The following is an 8,965-nucleotide window of genomic DNA, read 5'->3' on the forward strand; positions in this document are numbered from 1 at the left end:
ACATCAGGACATATCCCCAAATATGGCGTAGTATGGGCCATACAGTAAAACCTCTCCAAAAGTTCTTTACTTTGACAAGGCCGCCCCTATTTTATACCAAACTTTATGGCAAATTTACAATCCCTTCTTCCAAAGATTCCTCATTTTTCCTTACAAATTTGGGTGGTGGTTTCCACTATATTTATAAAAGATGTCCATGGCTGAGCTAAGTTTTTTAAGTACTAGTATGATTTTTTTTCTGTGTCCCATCCACAGGCCCGTCCTCCTTCACTACTTTTCTCTTGGCTCGAGGTTTCCTGGGATAAATTGTGTGACTTGATCATCTTGAAAATAACAACTTTTGTATTATAGTCAACATAAAGAACTCAACCTTTTTTTTTTTGCCCCTAAGCTGGTCATTTCATGCCACCTATCGCAGGAAATCTTGAGCTATGATGAACAGCAAGAAAGGACAAGTCTGTAGATCAATTTGTTACAATTTGCAGCAATTTATATGATTTTCTTAGCGTTTGTAGCACATAATCCAAACAATTCTATGCGCAGACATGACCTAAAAACTAATGTACAATGTCAAGTCTTCACTAAGTTAACTTGGTAATTTCTTATGTTTCATATTGAGGTCAGGCTGCAAAGAGGAGAGAACGGTGTCGAGGGCTTATAGTGGAGATCTCTCTCCTTCATGTACATATATGATATAATAGTAAGAATCAATATGATGATACATAAAATAATTACTATAATAACTAGAACAACAGATGCTATAGCTGGTTGTTTGCAGATTTTGCTGTCCGATGAGTAGGTGACACATATTTCTGTCTTCTGCTAGGGAACACAGTCTTGTACACAGAGCACCCATAAACTACTAACCAGCAGCCATGCGGTGTCAATTCACTATTAATAACTGGTGTGATTTACATAAGAATATTTGTACTTTACACAAGGACGTTTGTAACCAGGGTTGTACCTATAATGGGGTGCAAAAGTAGCTCCGGAGTCCTGACCTGAAGGGCTTCAAAAGCCACTTAAGAAAACATGATTATTATAACGTGGTCATGGGCCGGTTACAAGTTTTGCATTGGGATCCAGGAGCTTCAAGTTTTGACTATCACTTAGACAAGGTTTTTGTAACTTAATGACAATTGTAATTTGTACGATTATTTGGGTTCCTTATAAAAGGATTCTTCTCACTTTATGGAATATTTTTGTAGACTTTTTCTTCTGTAGACTGTTCTGTATGGTATATACGTAGCCCACGGCTCACTGATGTACAGTAGTAGTGGGTTTACCCGCAGTTCTACTTAAACACAGATAACCGACAAACTCAGCTCTGCTTCATCTGCATGTATTACATCTGAAATATGTATGAAAGGTATTATGTAATAATACAAAATTATATAACGTACGTATGTACACCTACATAACAATTGTTATTCCTACATAAATAAGAAGAAAAATACTTCTGTGCAGAACTGAAATAAAGTTAACATTGGACTGCTGACTGAACTGCAAATATGCTGAAACCTTAGTAAGATCTGTCTATGGAACTGGAAAAAAAGGACGAGAACATCAACAGGAAAATAATTTCATATACTTATTAATTAGTATATTATATACAACGCTATCTATCTATCTATCTATCTATCTATCTATCTATCTCCATCTCCTATCTATCTCCATCTCCTATCTATCTATCTATCTATCTATCTATCTATCTATCTCCTATCTATCTATCTATCTATCTATCTATCTATCTATCTATCTCCTATCTATCTATCTATCTATCTATCTATCCAGCTATCTAACTAACTATCTTTGTATCTCAAACCCATCTATCTAGCTCATGTCTATATCTTATACCCATCTGTCTGTATATCTATCCATTTCATACATAGGTATATTTCTGTCTATTTATCGATCACCTATGTAATAGCTTTCTATCCAGTATATAATTATTTCTCAGTCATTTCTTCTCTTTTGATTTACTGATCTCATTTTCTGTCTCGTACTGTATTATACCAAAAACACTTAGTATAGGGTTTCTAAAGGTCCGGTATGAACCAAGGATTATTCAGAAAGTACAATGTCCCATATCTAAAGGAACTAAGGTTCAATTCCCATTCTCATAAAACATAACTATTAATACAATGACCCTGTAATTAACACAGGTGACCATTGTAAAATTAAGAACCCAGCACTAGCTATGCTCAATACCATTTTACTCAATATAGTCAGAGGGAGCAAAATAATGGTACTCTCTCAGGGCATAAACCTCTCGTAGTCCTTACTACCAACTGTAGATGGATTTCACTATAAGTCTTATCATGGAAGAAGTGGATAATTCTTATACAGATCATAAATCAAACCATGAATTGCAAAAGTGTATACCCCGAAGACCTACAAAAACCAGACATCAGTAGATTGTCCAAACCCCATTCTCCACTCTAAGAATGGTATATAATAGAAGAGTATATCATGTGTTACAAGCCTTCAACTTGGCTGGGTATGAGGACCCCTCTATAGGATCAGTGTATTACAATCATTCAGCTTGGCTGGGTATGAGGACCCCGTATGTAGGAGCAGTGTATTACAATCATTCAGCTTGGCTGAGTATGAGGACCCCCTATGTAGGAGCAGTGTATTACAATCATTCAGCTTGGCTGAGTATGAGGACCCCCTATGTAGGAGCAGTGTATTACAATCATTCAGCTTGGCCGGGTATGAGGACCCTGTATGTAGGAGCAGTATATTACAATCATTCAGCTTGGCTGGGTATGAGGACCCCGTATGTAGGAGCAGTATATTACAATCATTCAGCTTGGCTGAGTATGAGGACCCTGTATGTAGGAGCAGTGTATTACAATCATTCAGCTTGGCTGGGTATGAGGACCCCCTATGTAGGAAAAGTGTATTACAATCATTCAGCTTTGCTGGGTATGAGGATCCCCTATGTAGGAGCAGTGTATTACAACCATTCAGCTTGGCTGGGAATGAGGACCCCGTATGTAGGAGCAGTGTATTACAATCATTCAGCTTGGCTGGGTATGAGGACCCCGTATGTAGGAGCAGTGTATTACAATCATTCAGCTTGGCTGGGTATGAGGATCCCCTATGTAGGAGCAGTGTATTACAACCATTCAGCTTGGCTGGGAATGAGGACCCCGTATGTAGGAGCAGTGTATTACAATCATTCAGCTTGGCTGGGTATGAGGACTCCTATGTAGGAGCAGTGTATTACAATCATTCAGCTTGGCTGGGTATGAGGATCCCCTATGTAGGAGAAGTGTATTACAATCATTCAGCTTGGCTGGGTATGAGGACCCCGTATGTAGGAGCAGTGTATTACAATCATTCAGCTTGGCTGGGTATGAGGACCCCGTATGTAGGAGCAGTGTATTACAATCATTCAGCTTGGCTGGGTATGAGGATCCCCTATGTAGGAGAAGTGTATTACAATCATTCAGCTTGGCGGAGTATGAGGACCCCTATGTAGGAGCAGTGTATTACAACCATTCAGCTTGGCTGGGAATGAGGACCCCGTATGTAGGAGCAGTGTATTACAATCATTCAGCTTGGCTGGGTATGAGGACCCCGTATGTAGGAGCAGTGTATTACAATCATTCAGCTTGGCTGGGTATGAGGACCCCGTATGTAGGAGCAATGTATTACAATCATTCAGCTTGGCTGAGTATGAGGACCCCCTATGTAGGAGCAGTGTATTACAATCATTCAGCTTGGCTGGGTATGAGAACCCCGTATGTAGGAGCCGTGTATTACAATCATTCAGCTTGGCTGGGTATGAGGACCCCGTATGCAGGAGCAGTGTATTACAATCATTCAGCTTGGCTGGGTATGAGGACTCCTATGTAGGAGCAGTATATTACAATCATTCAGCTTGGCTGGGTATGAGGACCCCCTATGTAGGAGAAGTGTATTACAATCATTCAGCTTGGCTGGGTATGAGGATCCCCTATGTAGGAGCAGTGTATTACAATCATTCAGCTTGGCTGGGTATGAGGACCCCGTATGTAGGAGCAGTGTATTACAATCATTCAGCTTGGCTGGGTATGAGGATCCCCTATGTAGGAGCAGTGTATTACAACCATTCAGCTTGGCTGGGAATGAGGACCCCGTATGTAGGAGCAGTGTATTACAATCATTCAGCTTGGCTGGGTATGAGGACCCCGTATGTAGGAGCAGTGTATTACAATCATTCAGCTTGGCTGGGTATGAGGACTCCTATGTAGGAGTAGTGTATTACAATCATTCAGCATGCTGGGTATGAGGACCCCGTATGTAGGAGCAGTGTATTACAATCATTCAGCTTGGCTGGGTATGAGGACTCCTATGTAGGAGCAGTGTATTACAATCATTTAGCTTGGCTGAGTATGAGGACCCCGTATGTAGGAGCAGTGTATTACAATCATTCAGCTTGGCTGGGTATGAGGACCCCGTATGTAGGAGCAGTGTATTACAATCATTCAGCTTGGCTGGGTATGAGGACCCCGTATGTAGGAGCAGTGTATTACAATCATTCAGCTTGGCTGGGTATGAGGACTCCTATGTAGGAGCAGTGTATTACAATCATTCAGCTTGGCTGGGTATGAGGACCCCGTATGTAGGAGCAGTGTATTACAATCATTCAGCTTGGCTGGGTATGAGGACCCCGTATGTAGGAGCAGTGTATTACAATCATTCAGCTTGGCTGGGTATGAGGACTCCTATGTAGGAGCAGTGTATTACAATCATTCAGCTTGGCTGGGTATGAGGACCCCGTATGTAGGAGCAGTGTATTACAATCATTCAGCTTGGCTGGGTATGAGGACCCCGTATGTAGGAGCAGTGTATTACAATCATTCAGCTTGGCTGGGTATGAGGACCCCCTATGTAGGAGCAGTGTATTACAAGAACCCGCCTCTACTGCAGATATTAACTCAATAAAAAAAAAGGATCTCATTTTACAAGATTCATTGCGGAGAAAAACTATATTTTACATTGTTTTATATTCAGGAAAAAAAATTAAATATAGTTTACAAGAGTCATACAGAAACCTAACAGATGTAAATGGTATATCTAGTCTTATCAACGAGAAGGAGATGTCTGCTGTAGGGCTGTGGTCACATCTCCATCTGGATTTGTAGTTGTGTTCCGTATAGCACGGTCTATATACTGGAGAAAAGAAGGCAGAGCAATGGCTCACGTCTATCTGGAACTCTCTGCTGACAGAAGAAAAAAAATCTAACAAAAAAACGGGAATTCATCCATTGATGTATGCAATGTCTCAGCTCAACTCAACTCAACTCAAGATGAAAATGGCTCCAAAGGGTTAGATGAAATGTCGCTGCATGCTTTAATGGCTGAATAGAAGTTTTTCACTTTTTCTATCATGGATGTACAGGAAAATTGTCTTTTTCCCCCCCAATTTTTTGCATAGATGTAGGATAAAGAGACCGGAAAAGACTGACATTGTATATTGAGATTGTAAATAGAGGAGATAAATAGATAAGAAACAGATAGGATGATATTGAGAATAGATAAGATATGAGATAAAGATAGATAGATATCGATAGATAGGAGATAGATAGATATAAGATAGATAGATATAAGATAGATAGATAGATAGATAGATAGGAGATAGATGATAGATAGATAGATAGATAGATAGATAGGAGATAGATAGATAGATACAGTCCTATGAAAAAGTTTGGGCACCCCTATTAATCTTAATCATTTTTTGTTCTAAATATTTTGGTGTTTGCAGCAGCCATTTCAGTTTGATATATCTAATAACTGATGGACGCAGTAATATTTCAGGATTGAAATGAGGTTTATTGTACTAACAGAAAATGTGCAATATGCATTAAACCAAAATTTGACCGGTGCAAAAGTATGGGCACCCTTATCATTTTATTGATTTGAATTCCCCTAACTACTTTTTACTGACTTACTGAAGCACAAAATTGGTTTTGTAACCTCAGTGAGCTTTGAACTTCATAGCCAGATGTATCCAATCATAAGAAAAGGTATTTAAGGTGGCCAATTGCAAGTTGATCTCCTATTTGAATCTCCTCTGAAGAGTGGCATCATGGGCTACTCAAAACAACTCTCAAATGATCTGAAAACAAAGATTGTTCAACATAGTTGTTCAGGGGAAGGATACAAAACGTTGTCTCAGAGATTTAACCTGTCAGTTTCCACTGTGAGGAACATAGTAAGGAAATGGAAGACCACAGGGACAGTTCTTGTTAAGCCCAGAAGTGGCAGGCCAAGAAAAATATCAGAAAGGCAGAGAAGAAGAATGGTGAGAACAGTCAAGGACAATCCACAGACCACCTCCAAAGAGCTGCAGCATCATCTTGCTGCAGATGGTGTCACTGTGCATCGGTCAACTATACAGCGCACTTTGCACAAATAGAAGCTGTATGGGAGAGTGATGAGAAAGAAGCCGTTTCTGCACGTACGCCACAAATAGAGTTGCCTGAGGTATGAAAAAGCACATTTGGACAAGGCAGCTTCATTTTGGAAACAAAAATTGAGTTGTTTGGTTATAAAAAAAGGCGTTATGCATGGCGTCCAAAAAGAAACAGCATTCCAAGAAAAACACATGCTACCCACTGTAAAATTTGGTGGAGGTTCCATCATGCTTTGGGGCTGTGTGGCCAATGCCGGCATCGGGAATCTTGTTAAAGTTGAGGGTCGCATGGATTCCACTCAGTATCAGCAGATTCTTGAGAATAATGTTCAAGAATCAGTGATGAAGTTGAAGTTACGCCGGGGATGGATATTTCAGCAAGACAATGATCCAAAACACCGCTCCAAATCCTCAGGCATTCATGCAGAGGAACAATTACAATGTTCTGGAATGGCCATCCCAGTCCCCAGACCTGAATATCATTGAACATCTGTGGGATGATTTGAAGCGGGCTGTCCATGCTCGGCCACCATCTAACTTAACTGAACTTGAATTGTTTGTCCAAAATACCTTTATCCAGGATCCAGGAACTGATTAAAAGCTACAGGAAGCGACTAGAGGCTGTTATCTTTGCAAAAGGAGGAGCTACTAAATATTAATGTCACTTTTCTGTTGAGGTGCCCATACTTTTGCACCGGTCAAATTTTGGTTTAATGCATATTGCACATTTTCTGTTAGTACAATAAACCTCATTTCAATCCTGAAATATTACTGTGTCCATCAGTTATTAGATATATCAAACTAAAATGGCTGCTGCAAACACCAAAATATTTAGAACTAAAAATGATTAAGATTAATAGGGGTGCCCAAACTTTTTCATAGGACTGTAGATAGGAGATAGATAGATAGATAGATAGATAGGAGATAGATAGATAGATAGGAGATAGATAGATAGATAGGAGATAGATAGATAGATAGGAGATAGATAGATAGGAGATAGATAGGAGATAGATAGATAGGAGATAGATAGATAGATAGATAGATAGATAGATAGATAGATAGATAGATAGATAGGGAAAATAGATAGATAGATAGAATACAAAATACAAATATAGATTGATATGGTAAATAGATAGGGTAGACAGTAAATAGATGAAATTGATGAAATAAACAGAAGCAAGAGAGATAGGTTGATATTGTGAATAGATATGACAGACAGATAAATAGATAAGAATAGGGTATAGATTGATATTGTAAATAGATAAGGATAGTATAGACAGCCGAATATAGACAGACAGATAGAAAGATAGGGCAAAGACAGCTACAGATAGATTGATATCAGCAATAGATATTAGATAAGATAGATAGATAGATAAGATAGATAGATAGATACTTAGATAGTTAGATAGATAAATAGATTGATAGGAGATAGATAGATAGATAGGAGATACTTAGATAGATAGATAAATAGATAGATAGGAGATAGATAGATAGATAGATAGGAGATAGATAAATAGATAGATAGATAGATAGGAGATAGATGGATAGATAGATACTTAGATAGATAGATAGATAGATAGATAGATAGATAGATAGATAGATAGATAAAAAATAAACACCACAGAGTATTTTGTAGACAGTGCTGGGATATTGGGTATAGACATGGCATTAATATAATAAACACAAAAAAAATGACAATGATGCTAGACCTTTCCTTAGAGATATTCAGGCTCTGACAGCTGTGGGAGTTTAGTACATGGCAGGAGTTGCAGTGATGTTACACCGACACGCTTCTGTCCTAACCGCAGAGTTCACCACATTAACATCCTATCCAGGATACACATGAACGACACATCTTCACAGTCAGCGCAGCCGCTTCCAGCATGCTAGCAGTAAAATGTCTTATACATATCCATGGCTTACTAGGTTACTAGGTATCAGTGGGCTCACGGCACAGCTCTGTACACTATATAGAGTGGCTGTGATACTACCGCAGCTCCCTCCCTTCCACCGCAGTGTGTCCCATTCACAACACCCAGAAGACTAATCTTATCTAATAATGCATCACTGGTTGGACAGTCTTCACATGTAACTCCAGTATCCGTGGCGTGGCTCCGTATTACCTTGCTTGCTATTTTAGCACATTTATAGTCCACGTAGTGTTGCAGAAAATGATGTCAGTATGAAGGGCATGAGTGCATTTATATTTAGAGGGAGTGTCTGAGATCTAGGCATAGTGAGTTCCTCTCCTGGCTCTGCTGTAATGGCCCTGTCCCCATTCACTTCAATAAGAGCCGAGCTGCTTCTGGTCATACTTTTGTATGTAGCTGAGACAGCTGATCGGTACAGGTGCTGAACGCCAACCAATTTCATACTGATGACCTATCCTGTAAACAGGTCGTCAGTATCTATTATGTCTAGAACATAGACGACCCCTTTAAGCTTTGTGAAGAGGGTACTCGCCATAGGAAACACAGGAGATGCTATGTGGTCCATTACTGTATATGTTTAGTACTGTGTATACATCATTCAAACAAGATAGCCTAACATGGTGCA

The sequence above is a fragment of the Leptodactylus fuscus genome, chromosome 1 (genome assembly GCF_031893055.1).
Source record: "Leptodactylus fuscus isolate aLepFus1 chromosome 1, aLepFus1.hap2, whole genome shotgun sequence".
NCBI lineage: Eukaryota > Metazoa > Chordata > Amphibia > Anura > Leptodactylidae > Leptodactylus > Leptodactylus fuscus.